This window comes from Pleurodeles waltl, chromosome 2_2 (genome assembly GCF_031143425.1).
Source record: "Pleurodeles waltl isolate 20211129_DDA chromosome 2_2, aPleWal1.hap1.20221129, whole genome shotgun sequence".
NCBI classification, from domain to species: Eukaryota; Metazoa; Chordata; class Amphibia; order Caudata; family Salamandridae; genus Pleurodeles; species Pleurodeles waltl.
In genome coordinates, this window is record NC_090439.1 from 715,207,477 (window position 1) to 715,229,371 (window position 21,895).

General features: G+C 47.2%; 1 protein-coding gene across 1 annotated transcript in view; it reads left to right on the forward strand.

The window, feature by feature from the left end:
- MCMDC2 (minichromosome maintenance domain containing 2) overlaps positions 1–21,895 on the forward strand; it is a 1,221,288-nt gene that overhangs the window by 435,984 nt on the left and 763,409 nt on the right. The gene's annotated exons all lie outside the window — the stretch shown is intronic.

Sequence of the window (21,895 nt, forward strand, 5' to 3'; positions counted from 1 at the left end):
GAGAGATATGTTGGCCAACTGTTAATACAATAAAATACATGATACTATCCATCTTGAAATAGACTGCTTTTTTTTGGAAAAAGAGTTCCTGTATAACCATAATTTACGAACAGATGATCAGATTGCCTCATATCATTTGTCTTCTCAATATAGAATTTAAAAATCCTCTTCACGTTGAACATGCTGCAAGCTCTTTCTGATATAGTTGAAAGGTGTGGAAAAAGTGGATAAAAAATAATCTGATTAAATTTTAGGGAGAAAACCGAGATAAGGTTCATCTCCACCCTTTTTCTATGTAACACTGTGTAAGGTTCCTGGGAGCCCAATAACATAATTTTTCTGTCCCTCCAAGCATATTTATTAGCCACCAAAAAGGCAGTTCTCTTTGTTACGTGCTGTAATTATTCCTTGTGTTTTGGCTCAAGCAGTGGACCCAATAATTTAAAAAGGACAATATTTATTACCCACAGTGGAGACAGGGGTCTGGTAAGAGGAAGCACCTTCCTAATAACCCTCTAGAAAATATTTTATCATGAGTACTTTAAAGAAAGAGGTTTGCAAAGGAGATTTCCTGAAGGCAGTGATTGTTGCAGCGTGTCACTTGAATGATGAAAACTCTCTCAATGCTTTACATATCACACAGTCGGCCCACATAAAAACATAACCCTCAGACCACAGGAAAAAAAATATCACCATGTCAGTAAATATTTTTGTTGCCTTGCCTGTCATTTTGAGGAACAATTATTTGCGGAGGTAGAGAGATGGATTTACAGGCAGAGAATCAACATCTTTGGGATGGGCGGGGAAGCAATCATTACTATTTTATTGCTAGATATCACTTTACACCTGATGTCATACTTGCCTGCTCCCAGTCCATCCCTGCACACATCAAAATACTGGCAGTATTCCAGTTCCTGGCCACTGGATCTTTCCAGAAGATCAATATTGGGGACACTGTGTGCATCTCGGAGGCAAACCAATCATGGTGCATGAGACAAATACTGAAATTCATCACTAAAAGAGTGCACTATTATCAGTGGAAAGGCAGCAGGTGGCACAGGAATTGTATGTCATTTTCCACACTCCTCGGTTATTAAATGCCATGGATTCCACCCATGTGGGACACCAGCCATCCTGCCACAGGGAACACTGTTTCGTGACAAACAGTGCTGGCACTCTTATCAATGTTCAAGCTAAATGCTGTGCCATGGGCTGCTTCACTGACGTGTGAACAGCCTATCCTGGGTGCACACACAACAGCTACATTTATTTTCAAACAGTTGGTTGCTGGAGATTTCGGTGACACGTGGCTACTAGATAACCTTCAACAAATCACTTTGGCACTGGATGTGGATCTTTGGAATGGCATCACAAATGTAGTCACACATAATGTCACCCCACGGTAATATGCACCCTTACCAATATTAGTACATGCATGCATTTGTAGATCGTGGACTCTGTATTGTCCCATATTACAACAAAGATTTCATGTCTGTGTTGCAGGCGATTTCTACATATCTCCTCAACCCCTTCTGAGATCGAATCACACAACCTCAACAGAGGTACAGTAAGCCCCAGATATATATATATATATATATAATCCATTATTGAGGGCATTTTAGGTTCCTCCAAGGTGCACTTAAGATGCATTGAGCATATGGTGAGGGGGTGAAAGATTATTGGAACCTATTGCACACCATTGCAACGCGACTGGGCTTACATGTAGACCTTACTCCTCCAAGGTAAAAGATGTAATTGTCCTATCCATGTTCACAGGGTGAGAGACAGAACAGAAAACAGGGTCTGCAGGTACATAGCCACTTAGTGACCTCATTTTTCACCCGAGTTTCTACTTTGGTGGATACAAAAACAACAATGTGATGGATGGAACGCTCAAATTAATCTCAGTCAGTGCAATCACTTGGGCTGCATTCCGATCCATGTTTTTCTGCACAACATGCCGTCTCAGTTTGGGCCCCGTCACATCCAAATCAGTCTTGACCCCCCTCCTCCTCCTGGGAACAGACCAACCCGAACTGCCAGGAGAGGTCCTCCCTGATCTGGAACACAAGCAACCTAGTACTGGTTTCACCCTGGTTGGGGCCTTTCATCAAGCTATAGCTTAGGTTCAGTGGTTCTGTAAGCCAAGAACCCATGTTTAGGCATACCTGGTGCACTTAGGGTGGCAAATGCAAAAACAAGGTGATGGATGGAATGCTCAAATTATTCTCAGCCACTGGGAGCCACTCTGGGTCACATCCCAATCCATAATTTTTTCAATTTGGACTCAGCCATATGCAAATCGGTCTTGACCCTGCTCCAGTGTGAACAGTCCAGCTGGTACTGCCCGGCTAGGTCCTCCCTGAACCGTAACTCAAGCAGCCTAGGACCGGTTTCGACCTAGTAAGGGTCCTTCAGCCAGATATAGCTTGTTGCAGTGGCTCAGTGAGCCCAGGACCCACGTCTGGAGATACCCAGCACTATCCAGTGCAAAAAAAAACAAGGTGAGGGATGGAATGCTAGAATTTATCCCAGCCACTGGGTCAAAACTGAGGTGGCATGGTGTGCAAAATATCAGTAGACTGGGATGTGGCCCGAGTATTTACCAGTGGCTGAGATTAATTCAAGCAATCCATCCATCATTTTTTGTATACTTTAATATGTCACCCTAAGTTGGACAGATATCCCCATATGTGGGTCCCGTGCACATGGTGTCACTACAACCAAGCTGTCCTCAGCTGATGAGCCCATAACATGAGCGAAACCAGTCCTGGGTTGCTTGTATTTCAGGTTAGGTAGGACCTTGCTTGGAAGTTGGGACTAGACTGTTCCCATTGAAGCAGGGTTAAGACTGATTTCCATATAGCTGAGTCCAAACTGAGGCAACATGGTGTGACAAATAATGATGTATTGGGATGCGGTCCAAGTAATTACCTGTGGCTGAGATTAATTCAAGCATTCCATCCATCATTTTTGTATACTTTACTTTGGTTGGTACATCACAGTCGTTGAACAGTGTTGAGTCAATGATGAATGTAGGATAGTGATACCATCCACGTATGTGAGTCTGAGACACTGCTCTTGCACTACCTTGATGTTACATTCAAGCTAATACAGTAATATACATCCAAAAACATATTATTCACTGCTAGAAAATCGGTCTCTAGTTGGCAGGGGTATGCACCCTATCCAAGTAGGGACCACAACCCTAGTCAGTGTAAGTCACACCACAACCTAAATTATCCTGTGATCACCCTCCGGTCACTTGGCACAGAGCAGGCAGGCTTAGAAGGCAATGCATAGATTATTTGTACAATAACTCATACAGTACTCCACACCAGTTTAGGAAAATAGATAATATTTATCTGAAAAAAATAAGACCCAAATGACAAAAATTCAATGTGCAAAAGTCAAGATATCAATTTTGAAAGGTTTAAATGAGTCTCAATACTTAAGAATCAGTGTTGTACCCTTTTAACACACAGTACTTGGGATGCGTAAAAAAGAAAATGACGTTCGGTTCAGTGCATGGCGCTTACATCCTGCGGAATAGCAGCATCCCTTATGTGATGGGTCAACTCCAGAGGCACCGTGTGTGGCTATTAGGTGAGCACCTGAAAGCTAGTCAGTGGGAATGGTTGTCTGGGTCTGGGGATATCCCTCCAGGTTAGTGTGTGTCTACCAGTTGTCCCTCGCCATTTGCAGGTGACTCTGGTTACCCCAACCTGTCATGGCTACTGACCCCAGTGAGGAATCCCAGGATAAGGGCAGAGGGACGCTACAATGAGGCCCATGGGCGAACTAGGAGGGTGATCGAGCGGACCTTCGGCCTCCTGAAGGCCAGGTTCAGGTGCCTCCATATGACAGGTGGTTCCCTATTCTACTCACCAAAGAAGGTGTGCCAGATCATCGTGGCCTGCTGCATGCTTCACAACTTGGCTTTGCGACGACAGGTGCCCTTTCTGCAGGAGGATGGTCCAGATGGCGGTGTTGTTGCAGCTGTGGAGCCTGTGGACAGTGAAGACGAGGAAGCAGAGGAAGAAGACATGGACAACAGGGACTCAGTGATCCAGCAATATTTCCAGTGAGACACAGGTAAGAATACAAACCTGCCTACTACATGTACTTAAACACTACTACCTCTCTACTGTCTGTCTTTTTCACCCAGTGTATGGTCACTGAGTTGTCACTTTCCCTTACGATTTCAGAGATGTGGGTCCCACTGTGTGACATCTGCTTTGATTCCTCATGGACTAGAGCTGTGTGACATAGGTATGTTGCCATTAACAATGAAAAAGCTTTTTGCCACAGTTATTGCTAATACAATATTCCGAAATCACAGACAGACTCTAGATTGTTTTGTGCTTTAAGTGAGTTTATTTAAGTGCTCAATATTGGAGGGGGTTGTAAAATGGTGAGGGGTGATGGCGGAGGAATGTCCATGGCAGAGTCCAGTCTATTAGTCTCACAGGTGCATTGCCCAAATGGGCATAGGAAGTGGAGCTGGGGCAGTTTAAGGAAGGACAGGGTGACAAAGTCGGACTGTAGGATGACAATCACGGTAGTCTCATTTCTTGGCGGGAGTCTTGGCATCGTTCTCTGTCTTTGTCCTGGATCTCAGGGACCGTTTGCGAGGTGGATCTCCCTCTGCAGGGGGTGGGGTGCTGGTGTGGTGGTCCTGTGGCGGTGCATCCTGTCCACTAGCGCCGGCGGAGGTGGTGGGCAATTCATCATCCAGGCTAGTGTCAGGGTCCCCTTGTAGTGCCACATCGTCCCTCCTGGTGTTGAGTACTTCCTTCAGCACCCCTACGATGGTGCCCAGGGTGGAATTGATGGTTCTGAGTTCCTCCCTGAAGCCCATATACTGTTCCTCCTACAGGCGCTGGACTGCCTGAAACTTGGCCAGTACTGTTGCTATCGTCTCCTGGGAGTGGTGTAGGCTCCCATGATGGAGGAGAGGGCCTCGTGGAGAGTGGGTTCCCTGGGCCTGTCCGCCCCCTGTCGCACAGCAGCCCTCCCAGTTCCCCTGTGTTCCTGGGCCTCCGTCCCCTTGACCGTGTGCCCACTACCACTGCCCCCAGGTCCCTGTTGTTGTTGGGGTGGTGGGTTAGCCTGGGTTCCCTGTAGTGGTGGACACACTGCTGATTGACGTGTCCTGGGGACGGAGGTATGGGCCTGCTGGGTGGGTGCTGTGCTGGTGTTTCCAGAGAGGGGAAGCTCTATATTGGACTGTGACTGGGTGTTGGGAACCGACTGTCCCGAGGTCCCCGATGGGCCGGGCTGGTCATCTAGATCCAGTTGGACAGAGGTGCTGTCATCACTGTGGGCCTCTTCTGTTGGTGGTGTGGACATGTGTGGACCCTCCTGTCCGGTGACATTGGGTAGGGGACTTGCAGGGGTATAAAAGCATGATTATTGCATCTGTGTGTGTCAAGGTGTGCAATGGGTGGACGACCGTGTACCCCAGTGTTAGCATTCCTGTGTGGGACCTTGTGTGATGATGGTTTAGGGGGGTGTATGGGTATGTGCAGTGGGCATGCTTTAGTGATGGGTGTCCATGCTTTGTTGTTGCATGCAGGGCTTGGTGTTAGGATGTGTGGTTTGTGATGTTAGGACATTTGTGAGGAATTAGAGTGATGGGGGTGAGGGTGGGGGTATGTGGTGGCATGCAGGTAGGGTGGAGGATGTAATAGTTAAGATTTGACTTACCAGAGCCCATTCCTCCACCTACTCCTGCTAGGCCCTCAGGATGCAGAATCGCCAAGACCTGCTCCTCCCATGTTGTTAGTTGTGGGGGAGGAGGTGGGGGTCCTCCGCCAGTCCTCTGAACCGCCAGGTGGTGTCTGGAGACCATGGAACGCACCTTCCCCCGTAGGTCGTTCCACCTCTTCCTGATGTCCTCCTGATTTCTTGGGTGCTATCCCACTGCGTTGACCCTGTCCACTATTCTTCGCCATACCTCCATCTTCCTTGCAATTGAGGTGTGCTGCACCTGTGATCCAAATAGCTGTGGCTCTACTCAGACGATTTCCTCCACCATGACCCTGAGCTCCTCCTCTGGGAACCTGGGGTGTCTTTGCCGTGCCATGGGGTGGTGTAGGTGATGTGTGAGGTGGTGTGTTGTGTGAGGTGCGTGGAAGTTATGTGGGTGATGGTGTTGTGTGCCTGTGGATGCTAGTGTTGTTGATGGTGGTTTGTCTCTCTGGCTTTCGTTCGTGATTTGTGGTCATAATGGGTTGTGGGTGATGTGGGTGGGTGGTTTATATTGTAATGGGTGTGTGGGAGTGGTGTGTGTATGTGTATCAGGTGTGTGTATTTCGAATTGTCCAATGTGGCTGTGTTTTGTAGGAGTGTGTATATTTTGAGCGTGGCGGTGTGTACCGCCAATGGAATACCGCGGTTGAAAGACTGCCGCGTGGATTCGTGTGTCGTGATAGTGTGGGCGTATTTCTGTTGGCGTGACGGTGCAGGTTTTCTTTTTGCCAGTTTTTCACTGACCTTCGGTGTGGCAGACTTGTGTGGGTGTCTGAATTTTGGCGGATTCCGAGCTGTGGGTCATAATAGCTGTGGCGGAATTCCGCTGCCGCGGCGGTGTGTTGGCGGTCTTCTGCACAGCAGTAAGCAGCTTTTACCGCCAATGTTGTAATGAGGGCCACAGTCTCCTTTTTCTTCATTTATAATAGCAGCTTATGAGCTAAACTGCCCTGCACTCCTTCATCATTGTTTTGCATTCCCAAAAAAGTTTGGGAAGGATTTTTTCTGCTACATTTTCAACTCATTCGTGCATTTGAATGCATGTGCCTTAGCTTTGCCTTAGCTTTGTCCTTTTTAAAGCAAACTGGATGAAGAAGTTTAGACACTGTAGCCTTTCCTTTAGGCTGCATATGGGCATTCTTAAGTGACTTTGCAGATCTTCCTGAAGTAAGGCGAACATGAACACTTAAGAAGTTAGATTGGAAAAAGTGCTCTGGGGTCCCCGCAAGTGGGCGGAACTATTCAATGCTTTATGACTATCATGGAAATACCCCTACAAGAGAACTGGAGTTACAAGTAAGAAACTATTCATTTTAGAATATCACCAGGGTCATCTAGCAGATGGTATGGTATTTCGATGAGCAGTTGGGGAAAAACTACAAGCACTCGTTGGTTATGTTACAACATGGGAAGACTTGGCCCTTAGCTTTAGATTTTTGGGATTTACTCTCTATCTTTTTACTGATGTACGATTAAATTAGAAAGTGTTGGACCATCAGAGTTTCTGAAAGTCAAGGAGTTAGAACTCTGATGTTAGAGTAAAGAGTAGGTCTACACTACGGCCACATCTGTGGGTTGTTTGGTTGACAAATTGAGGGAAACCCAAAGAGTCCATGTAATTAATGATGATGTGATGAAAGATGTGGCAGAGTGGTGAGCAATGGAGGGAGCTTGAATGAAACTAGTATGGACTGACCCTAAGCTCCTTGATGACTTAGACGTTTGGCATGAGCTACTCAGGGCACTGCGATTCCCACCAGATAAACAACCACAGTAAATGGGGCCTTGGTGGGCTGAATGCAACTGAGAATTCAGCATGTGGTAATTTTTAAATCCAGGTGTACCAGTGAGATGATGCTCCTCATGATAACTATAACAGCAATATTATATTGTACTGTTATGTGCCTTGACACCGTATATATGCGTAACCCTAGACAATTGACTTGTCTGTGTCTACGATGTGTGTAGTTAACTTATACATTATGATATGTACTGTTCTGAGAAGTTGTTGTTTTAGTCGTGATTCACATGTGTACTATACTTGAAAAGAAACATGCAAATGTTACCTGATGACTTGTAAATTGATGTGCCTCATAGTAACGCATAATAAACGGTAGAAATATTTAAAAAGAAACAATCTGACAGTATTTTTTTTTGTGTTGTACTTTTTTATTTTCATAAACCAATGCAAAATACAAAAAGCAAATAACAAGCGTTCAAGACTTGTGTACCTCATACATCCGAAAGTTTAGTATGATCACACAAATAAATATAGCAGACAAGCTAGGCAAGTATTTACGTCCATGGCATACAAGTACAATCAAAATATTGTAGGGAAAATAACCATAATATAATAGTACAAGAATACTCTAGTACTTTATCCTAATACAGTAAAACAATAAAGTAAGAACTCTGTTGCATAGAGATGCAACTCTAGTACAGCGCTACAATGCTATCGTAAGAACTTTATACCATTCTCCCTCTGCCCCGCCTCCGGCCCCAATAAAAGGCATGGATATAGGTGTTCCTAAAGGGTTTAATAAACCTGCCATCTCCAGGCACCCCATCACTAGACGTCCAAAAGGGGTGGAGAACACCAGGATGTTATTGAAAGATAACGAATAATGGAGAAAATATAACTCCGTAAGACCTCTAGGTAAAAGATACAAGCTAAGGGCAGGGAGCAGCTTACAAGTGGATTGCAAAGAGGAACAATATCCTTCCCCTAGATTGGGAAAGGGGAGACCTGAGAGGGAGCCTACAGGAAAAAGGGGGGAGTAACGCCACAGTGATAGTAATGCAGACAGGGAGAGTAAACGTCCCAGGGTACTAAAGATCACAAGTGAGGGGCGTGGTTATCTGAAGAATAGGAAATACCCAAAACGAGGAAAGCATAGAGAGAAGAACGTAACTATGAGTGCTTAATAAAAGAGGAAACCACAAAGGCATGAAAAAGAAAAACGTGACAAGTAGAGAAATGGGGAGGGATAGAACGAGAGAAAGAGTGTGAATATAAGAAAAAAGAAAAGAAAAAAAAAAGGAGCAAGGACGTGAGTGAGAATTGAAATGAGAAAGGAAATGAGAATTATAATGATAATGGTAGTGGTAGTGACCGAGGGAGGGGAGAGCCACACAAAGGAGGGGAAAGGAACAGAACATAGAACAAAAGAGAGGAGGACCGACGAGGACATGAAGAAGAATAAATAATGAAAATGGCGAAGACATCATAGGGGATGGAGAAGTGAAGAGGGGGAGGGGAGAAATAGAGATAGGGATAAGTGATTGGTGCATTTGTGTTAGGACCGGGCGGAGAACATATAGGGGTGTGTGCTTGCATTCAACAGGGCCGATACAGAACCGAAAGGGGTAAGAATACGCTGGTGAGTAATAGCAAGCGTGTCAAAGAAACGGAACCCCACCCGGTCAGTCGTATTGCGACCTCTCATAGGAAATACTCAACTCACCGACCCAGAGAGAAAGGGCAACCACGTTTGCAAAAACACGTCTGCTCTATCCTGTAAGTCATATATGAGTCGTTCGTGGGAGGCTGCCTGGTACACTGAAGTGATGCATTCCTCATGGGAGGGGGCGGCTGCCGCACGCCAATGCCTGAGGATACAAACTTTTGCTGTGGCCAGTGCGGTGTGCAATAAACGACATTGCAGTCGGGAGAGATCGTAAAGTCCTCTAGTATTGTGCAGCAACAGAAGGGAAGTGGTGAGGGAAGACGGCAAGGGTAATGTTTCTCTAAGGGTGTCCCCAACTGACCGCCAAAAAGGTTGAATGGCCGGGCAATCATGTAAAATATGGGGCAAGTCACAACGAGCGTGCGGGCATCTCCACCAGGAGGCGTGAGACAGTAATCCTGCAGTGTGCAGTTTCTGGGGAGTCCAGTACCAATCATGCAACGTTTTAAAAAGACTGAATTTTAAGTGGACCTCTCGGGCACCTGGGTCTCTGGCCTCGATTAAGTCCGCCCAGTCCTCTAGTTCGTATTCAACCTGTAAACGCGCCTGCCACTTATTCTTGAGGGAATTAAGGAGGGGGAGTGAGCAGAGATGTCGGTTTAACAATGCCTGTAGTCCCGATACAGCCCCCTTCAATTGGCCCCAAATTTCCAGATATTGGAGTATCAGAGATTGCATAAGTTGCGGGGTGTCCCCCAAACGTCTCACCAGGCAATGTCTAAGCTGTATGTTGCGCCACAAATAATGTGCAGGAAGGTCGAATTCCTCCCTGAGGTCCAAGAACGACTTCCATCTGTCCCCCGTTATAAGCTGATCCACCCGTGCGAGTCCTTTCGAGCACCACTCCCTCCAGAAAATAGTCTTTCCCCCAATCTGAAAACTTTTGTTGCTCCATATGGGGGCCCTGTCATGTGTGTGAGGGTCCACTTTCAATGATCGGTGGGCCTGCCTCCATGCATTTTGCATGGCTACAATCATAGGGTTGGTGTTTCGCTGGCATCCTGGGGCTACATTATAGAGTATCTAGAGGCCTCATGCGGAACGCAAAAGCGTCCGTTCTACTTACACCCAGAGCGGCGGGCACCTCACGTCCAGGAGTAAGAAGACCATTTGCGAGAAATGCAACGCAGAGGCATAGTGTTCAACTGAGGGGAGTCGCAGACCCCCAAATTCGCAGCTGGCTAGCAAAGTGGATCTAGGTAACCGTGGACACACTGACCCCCCAGACGAAAGCTCCAATGCAACAATCTATCTCTCTGAGAAGAGATAAGGGTATTTGCAAGGGCAGCATGCCCAAGACATATAGGAATCGCAGTAAGATTACCATTCGCACCGCCTGCACTCTGTCCCACATAGAAAGGCCCAAATGGGTTGATTTCTCGAAATCCCGTTTCATACTGAAAAGCAATGGATCCAGATTGTCCATCACCATTTTATCCAAACCTCTATTAATGTCAATGCCCAGGTAACGAAGATGTGATTGTTTCCACTTGACCGGGAATCCCTTGACTGAAGCGCTTACTGTTATGGGATATAATGGTAGCACCTCACTCTTATCCCAGTTAATTCGATAACCCGAAAGGTGTTCAAATTCCATTAAGATCTCTCTGAGGGCTGGGAGGGAGCTGGACAAATCGGTAAGAGTAAGTATGATATAATCCGCATATAAGTAAATAGCGGAACTGCCGCCCGGGACCAAGATTCCGGATATAAGATTGGAGCTGCGAATAGCCGCTGCTAGGGGTTCCACGGATAATAGGAACAACAACGGGGATAGGGGGCAGCCCTGACGCGTCCCTCTGTTAACCAAGAAGATGTCTGATAGAAACCCTCCACAGTTTACCTGGGCCATCAGAAAATCATATCAAATCATTTCAAAGAGTTACCACCACTCTTTTCGATCAAATGCCTTCTCTGCGTCCAGTGATAGAGCGAGAGCTTCTTCTTGTGAGTCCCTCGCTGTCCAGATGGCATGAAGTCATGTGCGGAGGTGATTTCTTGATGAGCAGCCCGGTATGAAACCCACTTGAGTATGGTGGATCAGGGATGTGATGACCTTCTTGAGGCGAGATGCCAAGATCCCTGCCAGGATCTTAACATCGCCATTGAGGAGTGATATGGGACGATAGCTTCCACATAGAAGAGGGTCCTTACCAGGCTTGGGTAAAACAGTAATGAAGGCTTTGTTGGAGAGAGGATGTAAGGAACTAGTCTGGTCAGCCCCCGAAAAGGCTCATATAAGGCATCCACAGTGTCAGCTCCTGTCCATTTATAGAATTCGGCCGTGAACCCATCCTCCCCTGGTGCCTTATGGTATGGGAGGTTGGCTATCGCCGTTGTATCTCCTCCTTGCTGATGTCACCCTCCCAGAGCGCTCTACCTTCCTCCGAGAGGGATGGTATATTCGCCCTCTCAAGAAAGGCATTCAAGCAGTTAGTGTCCTCGGTTGTTTCAGGGGTGTATAGGGCCTAGTAAAAGCAGCCAAACTCATCCACGATTGCCAGAGGGTGCGTAGTAAACGTGCCGTCATGACTGCGTAAGGCAGGTATGGCCAATGCTGCCTCCCTTTGACGGCGTTGAGCAGCTAACAGACAACCCGCCTTCTCCCCGTGCTCATAATGGCGGCCTTTCATCCGCTGTAAAGCATATTCCGCCCGCGAGGTATAAAGGGAGTTGAGCTCCATTTTGGCTTGACCAGGCCGCGACGGATGAGCGGAGTGGGTGTTCGTGTGTACTCCCGGGTGGCCTGGGCAATGCGGTCTTCCAGTTTTCTCTGTTGATCCCTCCTTTGAGCATTGGAGACAGCAGCATCTCTCATGAGCTGTCCTCTAATCGTTGCCTTCTCCACCGCCCATAGTAGCTGGGGCGAGGAGACAGAGCCCTTATTATTCTGAAGATATGTGGCAACATGAGATTAAAGTTGTTCCTTTCCCTTCGGGGTACGGTATCTGAGATTTTGAAGACGGCAAGACTTACGACCGGTGGAGGCTATCCCCAGCTCCAAGGCCAATAAAACCGGGGAATGATCCGACAACGCGGCCGGAAGAATTTCAGACATTTGAATCGACTGTAATAACCGATGGTTGATCAAAAAATAGTCTAGCCGAGATTGAGTCCCGTGAGCCGAGGAAACAAAAGTGTATTCTTGGTCAGAAGGGTGGGAGAGGCGCCAGTGGTCCAACATACCAGGGTCCAATAGGATGTCCCGTAAAAGAGCTTGGTCTGCGTTGTTGCCGACGTCGAGTCCACATGAGCGATCCAGGATGCTGTCCTGCACTACTTTCCAGTCCTCACCTAGTATATATTGGGAGGTGCCAATCTATGTCAATAGTCGGTTGAGAGAGAGTAAAAAAGAACGTTTGGAGCCTGTAGGAGCATAAATGGAACCAATACAGATTGTATAAGAGCCTAAGGTGAGTTTGGCGAGAACGTAACGTCCCTCCGGGTCCCACCATGTCTTAAGAAGCCGCAACTGTAGGGATCGACAAATGAGTATCGCCACTCTGCATTTCCGCCCTGAACCCTGCGACCCACTATGTACAGATGGTGATCTGCTGAAAAGCACCTTGCCCACCCAATCTCTATGCAGTTTTCCTGACTCTGATGGGGATAGGTGTGTTTCCTGTAGCAGGGCAATGTTGTTTTTTTTTTGAACGAAGATAAGATAGGACCTTCTGACGCTTGATATAGTATGTAATACCGTGTACGTTCCAAGATAGAACCGTGAGCGGGGTCATCGACCCCATTATTGGGTGTAGTCAGAACCTATTCGAAGGGGAGCAAAGGGTGCTGCGTTTCTTAATACAGGAAATTAAGGGAGGTGCTAAGGGTTGCAAGGCTCCAAGCATGCGTGATCTAGGAAGAAACAAATAAAGGTGGGAGGTGTGGGTGAAACCCTCGGTCACTGGGGATAAAAGAATCGAGCAAATGAAAAAGCAAAGCAGGGATAAGGGAAAAAAATTTAAGGGAAGCAGGGAAAAAGAAAGACAAAGAGAAATAAAAAGCACCAAGACAGAAGGGAAAGAGTGAACAATCGGGTAAACTCAGAAGAAAAAAGAGAAGTGTGAAGAACGAAAAGAGAGACAAGAAGACAAATGAATATAGATAAAGGAAGAAAGAGTGAGAACGTCAGTGGATGAGGAGTGTCTCACACCGGAAGCCCTGCTAAACTGTGGGTCGGAAACTGTAAGGCCTGCACGCCGGGCGGGCGCCGAGCAGTGGGAGAGGAGGTGGGCCTGATAGGTAGCATACTGTCTAATAAGACTGCTAGAGAGCCTAGTTGAAAGGTAATGTTGCGCGGTAAGGTGCGAGGCGCAAAGAGCATGGGGTATGGAGTATGGGAAAGTGGGATATAACTAAATATGCGTTATGAAATATTAAATGTGAAAGATTAAATATGAAACATTAAATAGGAAATATGATGGAGGGTGTTACAAAGAAGTGTAGCAGAGAAGAGTGTAATCTGGCTGGTCATCTAGACAGGTAAGTCGGAAGTAGTACCCTGCTGAACACATAAAGTGGGTGAAGTCTACGCTACCTCAAACTAGGGCCTGCATCGCTAACGGAGTCTGCTTCGGGGATCAGCGAAGGCATGACCGCCATAGTAAGGGGCTGCAAGCAGGAAAGTAGCTGTGTAACATGGCCTAGGGAATATCTAGGAAAAAAGTGAGCATGATGGCCCTAGGATAGCGCGGGATGAGAACCAAAATCCCCTGACGTATGCGCACTGGACATCTCTCTGAGTTGGCAAGTGGGAATAAATGGTTTAGAGGGGTTAGACTAACCTCTCCCTTAGCAGGGCCGTAGAGAATGCTGAGGGGGGCATCGGGAGCTCGTCTCGTGAAAAGAAGTCGCCTGCAGTCACAATACTACATGTAGATAGGATAGGAAACTCCAGTGGGGCAGTGCAGGAGAGAAGGAGCAGGCCGGCGTCTGGCAGTGGAAGTTTATCCCACAACCAGAGGTCGGTTGCATAGTACGCTTAGTGTAGTCAATATCAGACATTAAATACGTAACTCTGAATTAACTGTATCAGGAAACATTTGCAATGTCATTTTAACAGAACATTTGTATTCGCTACTGCCTCCATGTTTCCAACCATAATTCCACCCCCAAGGTGGCAAAGTGTTGGCAATGAGGCTTGTCTCGTAGCAAGTCTAAAAGCAGGAGAAAACCACCTCAGACATATCACCGACATGAAAACTTAACTCCATCCTAGACCCCTCCTAAACCCCTTCCCACCTGTGAGAAAGACAACAATAATAATAGTTTGAGTTGACACTTAGCTGTCCAATGGGGAAGAACCTGGTGCTGGGTACAGAGCGAGAACTCTCCAGAGCACCTTGTGGTCCACCATCAGGGGTGCTTTTCGATAACTGGCTTTAAAGGGGAACGGGACTTATCTGATCAATCACCGCTTGAAGAACATGGTCACGACTATCCTGTGATTTAAGCGAGTGGTCATTGATTCTGCCTCTCTTTTGAGAGGTCGGATGCTGAGCAAAATGAAGAGTGAAGAGCTCCCCAGAAGGGAGGGAGTCAAAATCTGGATGCGCTGAGGCAATGTCCATGGTGTGTGGGGCAAGGCTGTTCAAGAAGGAGCTGAGATCTGCAGGTTCCGTGAAATATCTGGATTTGCCGTTATATGTAATCCACATGCGAGACGGTTCAAAGAGACCATATTTAACATCCAGGTTCCTGAGTTGCGGGCGAAGGGCCAAAAATGCCTTCCGCTTTTCATTTGTGGTTCTGGAGAAATCCACTGCCACCCTAATTTCTTGCACTTCTAGAGAGAACAAGCCTTGCGATTTGGCTGCTGAGATGATCTGGCGCGCCTGCTCATGGCGCAAAAAACATGCGATAATAGGACGGGGCTTGTCAGAGGTCGCTTTGTGTCACGTACCGTCTCCCAGAAGCCAGCGATGTCAGCCCGTATGGAGGAGGAGGCCACAGTCAGGTCTGTTATTTTTTAATCCATCGCCTCCAGACGGCGTCCCACAGCGGCGATCTCTTGCAATATACGGTCTGTCACCTCTTACACAGGTAGGTCAGCTGGCGAAGACGAGGAACATGGAGGGGCCATCTGCGTTGCCATGGTTTTTGCTTGTGCAATGACCTCCGAGAACAACAGCTGACGGGAGTGTTTGCCGGAAGACTTCCCGTTTGCAATTGCCCCAAGGTGACAAAGCTCATAAAGATGAATTGGTACAAATGTGACTGGTGGACCCTGTTCCTGCTTCACAATATCGGTAGTATAGCCGGCAAGGCTACCGGTTCTGCAGCTGTTGTGGGGCAGCACTCAAGCAGGTTGGGCCTGGAGGAGGATTGCACACGTAATGAGCATGCCACACGACTGTATGAGTGGTTCCAAACACATGGTTGCGTACTCTCCTCTACGTTTAGGCAATCGGAGTGGTAATGAACCCTGTCTCCGGGACTGCTGGGGTCAGACCACACTAAATCTAGGTCCACCTCTGATTGTCAAGCAAATGCGAGGGGAAAGAGGGTAGCGCAACAGTAGCTATAATGAGGAGTCCATGTGGGTTTGGCCAATTGGGACCTCAGTCGCCGCCTCGTTGTAAATAAGTAGATAGCCCTACCTCACGAAATACTCCACTGGAGGAATCAGCCACGTCGCCAGGACAGAGACCCCCTGTCGAGTCTCCTGAATTTGACGCCTGTCCCCACCTGGGGAACTCCGGGCAGAATATTGCTGCCCCCTCCTGCATAGGTCTCAGAGGTGTTCTGTCAAACCTCCAGGTGGGCCCCTAGAACTGGAGTGCCAGGGCCAGTTCCCCTTGCAGGGGGGCCCAGCATGCTTCACCCTGTTGGTTGTTGTTAATGGTGCCTGCCCATCACACTGCAGGGCACCTGCGGGGCTCTCCAGTCGAGCCGCGATATAGTTTAACACAAGCGCCTCTCTGCGGATTCTGTGTTTTCCCCCAGGTTCAAGCCTCCACCCGTTCAAACGAGCCATGACAGCTAAACGCCAGATGGCAAGGTGAGGCAAGGATGAGGATGACGGGGGGTAGGGTCAATGAGGCAGCAGCGGTAGATGAGGGATATGGGGCCCCTGAGCCCTGACCTGCAGATGGAGCAATCAAGGCAGCGTTGTTCGCCGTTATTCAGAGCCGCGGTAAGCAGGGGAGCAATAATGGCAGGCTCCTCCTCCGCTTCATCGCCTCTACGACTCCTCTACGTCTCTACATGAGCGGTGAGCACTGAAGTTCCTCATAGCTCGCGGGCACGGAATACATCCAGTTGGCTATCATATCCACGATATACTGCTGCGCGCTGGGCAGGTAGAGGAGCTGCTGAATGGGGTGGGGGGCATACACCCCTCACCTGTCCCTCCTGGACTCTGCTGGGGAGACGGGTCGCGGGTCACAAAGTGGCGTAAGCGGCTGTGGAAAGGTGCTTCCGGCCCCTACCATCATTGCCGACGCCCTCCATCCTTTTCTTCAATTGCGTGGGTTCCTGCAGCTCTCTAACCCGCCGCTTCCTCGGGGGTCCAGAGTGCCTCGAAAGAGGTCCCAAACGGATGATGGCGCCCCTTCCAAAGGCCCCGACCCATCCTGGCATATAGAGCTCTTCAGTCAGTCGGCCATGCTCTTTGGCGGCCAGACCACTCCCCCAAATTTTAAAATCTCCCAAAATGAAAGCTTGGCCTGAGATATAAAAGTCATGCTGGACAAGATCAAGGAGGTCAGACTAGAAACAGCGAAGTTGTAACTTAGATGAGTGACAGATGACTGCATAGTCAAATGACAAACGAGGTGGTAGGGATTGTGCATTGTGATGCCGTTAGATAGAAGGTAATCAAAATAATTGAAGGATGGGCCTTAGAGCACCTTGAATGCAAGGTGAACCCATCGCCATTGAATGCAAGGGGTTCAAGATCGATCAAAGTTACGGTGCCACCTCTTCTAATAACTATGTTTTTCATTAATATGTTGTAATTTGGTAAGAGGGAGCTAGTTATAACGGAGGATGAGGTGTTATTGAAAACATGCGTTAAAAATAGGTGGCTAATATCACTAGCATTTTTTATTGCAGTAAAGTTTAAAGCGAGAAGTGAGATGATGCTGTTTTGCATGGCAGTAAAGGGAAGAAGGGAGAAGATGTGGGGTGGAGTCACAGGGTGGTGGGGTGAAATGTTGTTTTTAAGTGGGAAAGTGGGTAGAGAGTCCAGTTGGGGGAGGTTGTTTAAAAGTCCTTTGTGCTTCTTAAATGCAGAGAGAGTGCTGGTTTGCATGAATCATATGTTTCTCCTATTGTAGATGTGAGTGTGGAGCTGTGGGAGTTATGGGGAGTGGCAAGCATCTGCCCACAAGACATCAACAAGTGGTCAGATAATATTGAGAGAGGATCTTGTCACAATAATGGAAATCTGATGTGTTTAACAGGAGGTTGGTATTGATATCTCCTTTCATTGGATTGAGGTGGGTATTTACAACTGTCTTGTGATGGAAAGTGAGCAGGAATTGAGCAGGTTGGACTGGGTTTTGAGGTTGTAGTTGAGGAACTGAGATTTCGGCCACAGATGCTTTGGACCTGGGGAGTTTTGAAGGGAGCAAGGTGACTTGATGGGAGTACCAAGGGAAGATGAAGAAATGGGTTCAGTTAAGACAGACAGACTCTGCTAAGGGCCTGTTAAAGGGGCAGTAGGTGGTAGTCAGAAGAAGACAGCTGTTGTGGTTAATGGTGGTTTTGATGTATTACTAAAGCCAAGGTATACGCTAGGTTACATTCAGTTTAGCGAATGGTGTTGTAGTGTTCCAGTTAAGGCTGAAAAGAGGGTGACTGAGTTGTCACTGAATGGACTGTTAGAAGAGGTGCTAGACAAGTGTGCCTCTGTACATTGTGAAAGGGATAAGGCGTGGATGGAACGAAGACAGTGCTGGTTACGATCCCATAAGCATGCTTCAGTGGGTATGTTGATTAAAAAAAGGATGCTGTCATAATTTTACATCAGTTGGTGGTGTGGATTGTGCCTTATTTGGATGAGAGGGTCTCTGCACTACCCCGTTGGTTTCCACTACATGCCACGCTAAACCCAACTACTGTTGGCGGTACAGAGACTCCAGCTATGCAGTGCAGTGGTACGGCAGTCCTCTAGTCTCTTTCCAGATCAGCCTGTGCGTCACGCAGAAAGGCTGAGAACTCTGTAGAGCCCTGGATTTAAAAGAGGGCTGACTGCCTCTGGCGATGAGCAAAGGAGAACTACGTGGAAAAAAGACCACCACGAAGCCCAGCAAGATGGAAGAACATTCACCTCAGTGAGTTTACTCAGTAAACATGAAAAGGTTCTTTAAAATGAACGAGTTCTTCAAATCTTTTATGTGTTGTAAAACACCTCGGTCGTGCGCCATTAAAAGATTGTCTTGTTGTCAGTGTCAAAGGAACTGGTTGCTTCTGTTGAAAGTTTGACTATGCTGGAACAGTGTGAAACTGCCTTATTACACAGATCACTGAGGCAGTATGATAAATTGTGGGAATGTCTAACTCAGAGCAATAGTTTTTGATAGAGGCTAAATTATCAATGTGGCAGATCTGCAGTAGTATGTTACCTCATGATGTTGTGTTAGAAACACCATAAATGCTGTGATAAATTCGGGCGACAGGCAACGTTTTGGTTCATGTTTTACACTAGTTTTCTGAAGAGTTAGGAAAAATGAGAGCAAAATATAGAACATATACTAATACAATAGCCATATGATTTTCGAACATTTTATCCCTACAATTACCAAAATGCGGGAGATAATGGTATGAGTTCTCATATGGTACTTCCTCCTCTTTGATGCAGTAAAACCCTGTCCAGAAGTACGCCCGAAAATGGGTGCCAAGCACACTCCGCAGAAGGTCATGTGACTTTTTCTTGTGTTAATATTCCATAATGCGAAACTGTATTTGCCGTTAAATAAACATTTGGGAAAGGCAGTGTGGCAGTGCAATTGTGGCTTAGTTATTTCCCCACAAAGGGAAACGATATTTCCTGTAAAGAAAACACTTTCGCTAAAGCCCCACAAAGTTAATTCCCTTTCTGATCCTGGAAGGTGACTTAACTTAAGCTGTTGGTCGGCGTAGACTCAAACGTTTCCATGGTTTGAAAGGTTCATACAGAAATGTGATAATATTTAAAAAACGAAATTTTAGCAACAATTAAACTAAGAAGCGGATTGCTCATTGTAAGATCGGACAGCAAAGAGAGCAAGCCGCTGCAGGTATGGCGCACAGTACAGTAGATCATACAACACAGACACCGTGCTGGATACCACCTAGTAACCACGAGCGATCACTAAGCATTTAATTCTACCTTCAGGTCGTACCCGTCCTCCAGTTGTTTTGTGATACCAATTATGTTAGAGGCCGAGTGGCCAGTGCTTAATTTGTGCTTGTTGTTTCCGATGCTGAGCACCAGCATTTATTTTTGAGGGCCGGGGCTTATTCTTCTGCCTCAAGCATTTGCTGCGAGCAAAAGACACATATGGGAAATACGGAGGAAGAGAAAAACGAAAAAGCGTCAGAAAGGGAGAAAGTAGAAAGCTGCAAGAGTGAGCTGAAGGGGCAGGGAGTGGCTTTATATGGATTGAAGAGGTCCGAGATGGCATCAGTATTACTGCATCAATATTCCATGTTCACACATTTAATTGCAGCAGCCACGTGTTTAAGAGGAGGGCTGTGGGCACCTGCAACTTTTTATTTACAAATTAAGCACTGCGAGTGCACTCTACTTCCCTCCTGTTAGAAATGGGGTTTCTGGTTGGCAGTCAGGTTACCCCCTGTCCAAGCAAGAACCCTCACTCTAGTCAGGGTAAGTCACACACAATCCAAATTATCCTGTGCCCACCCTCTGGTAGCTTGGCACGAGCAGTCAGGCTTAACTTAGAAGGCAATGTGTAAAGCGTTTGTGCAATAAATCATACAATAGCACAATATAGCACCACAAAAATACACCACACAGTGTTTAGAAAAATATATAATATTTATCTGTGTATTTGCAGGTCAAAACGATCAAAGATGCAATATGAATTTGTAAAGATATCACTAAAAAGGGATATGAAGTGTCTTAAGTCTTTAAAAAGTAAACAAAGTCTCTTTCAAGCACAAAGTACCTGGTTTGGAGTGGAAAATCTCCACAGAGGGCCGCAGAAGAGGAGATGCGTGGAAAAATGGTGTGTGCGTCGGTTACGCCCCTTCACACACAGACTTGCGTCGTTATTTTTCACGCTGGGAGACGTGTGTCGTTCTACGGGAGGAAAAATGGTGTGTGCGTCGGTTTCACCCCTTTACACATGTACTTGCGTCGTTATTTTTCACTTGGGGAAGACGTGCGTCATTTTCCGGCACGCAGACCGTCTCCTTCTATGGATCGCAGGATTACCAGATGTCCCAGGGTCTGTGCATGGATTCCTCGGCTTGTTATCCGGCTGCGCGTCGTTCCGGGAGGCTGTGCGTGGAATTTTCTTTCTCACGGAAGGCGTCGCGTCGATTTCCCCTATCGAAGTCGGGCGGCGTTGTCCATGCGAGGCCATGCGTCGAAGTTCCGGTCGCACCGCAGGCGTCACGTCGAGCGGTGTCTTTCTGGATCGGCATGCAGTGAATTTTTCACTGCAGAACAAGCTGTGCGTCGAAATGTCGGCGCACGAAGAGTCCAAATGAAAAAGTGAAGTCTTTTTGGTCCTGATACTTCAGGGAACAGGAGGCAAGCTCTATTCAAGCCCTTGGAGAGCACTTTTACAGCCAGACAAGAGTTCAGCAAGGCAGCAGGCCAACAGCAAGGCAGCAGTCCTTTGTAGCAAGCAGTCAGGTGAGTCCTTTGAGCAGCCAGGCAGTTCTTCTTGGCAGGATGTAGGTTCTGGTTCAGGTTTCTTCTCCGGCAAGTGCCTGATGTGGTAGGGCAGAGGCCCTGTTTTATACCCAAATGTGCCTTTGAAGTGGGGGAGACTTCAAAGAGTAGCTTAGAAGTGCATCAGGTCCCCTTTCAGTTCAACCCTGTCTGCCAGGGTCCCAGTAGGGGGTGTGGCAGTCCTTTGTGTGAGGGCAGGCCCTCCACCCTCCCAGCCTAGGAAGACCCATTCAAAATGCAGATGTATGCAAGTGAGGCTGAGTACCCTGTGTTTGGGGTGTGTCTGAGTGAATGTACAAGGAGCTGTCAACTAAACCTAGCCAGACGTGGATTGAAAGGCACAGAAAGATTTAAGTGCAGAGAAATGCTCACTTTCTAAAAGTGGCATTTCTAAAATAGTAATATTAAATCCGACTTCACCAGTCAGCAGGATTTTGTATTAACATTCTGGCCATACTAAATATGACCTTCCTGCTCCTTTCAGATCAGCAGCTGCCACTTCAACAATGTATGAGGGCAGCCCCAATGTTAGCCTATGAAGGGAGCAGGCCTCACAGTAGTGTAAAAACGAATTTAGGAGTTTTACACTACCAGGACATATAAACTACACAGGTACATGTCCTGCCTTTTAAACACACAGCACCCTGCTCTAGGGGTTACCTAGGGCACACATTAGGGGTGACTTATATGTAGAAAAGGGGGAGTTTTAGGCTTGGCAAGTACTTTTAAATGCCAAGTCGAAGTGGCAGTGAAACTGCACACACAGGCCTTGCAATGGCAGGCCTGAGACAAGGTTAAGGGGCTACTGAAGTGGGTGGCACAACCA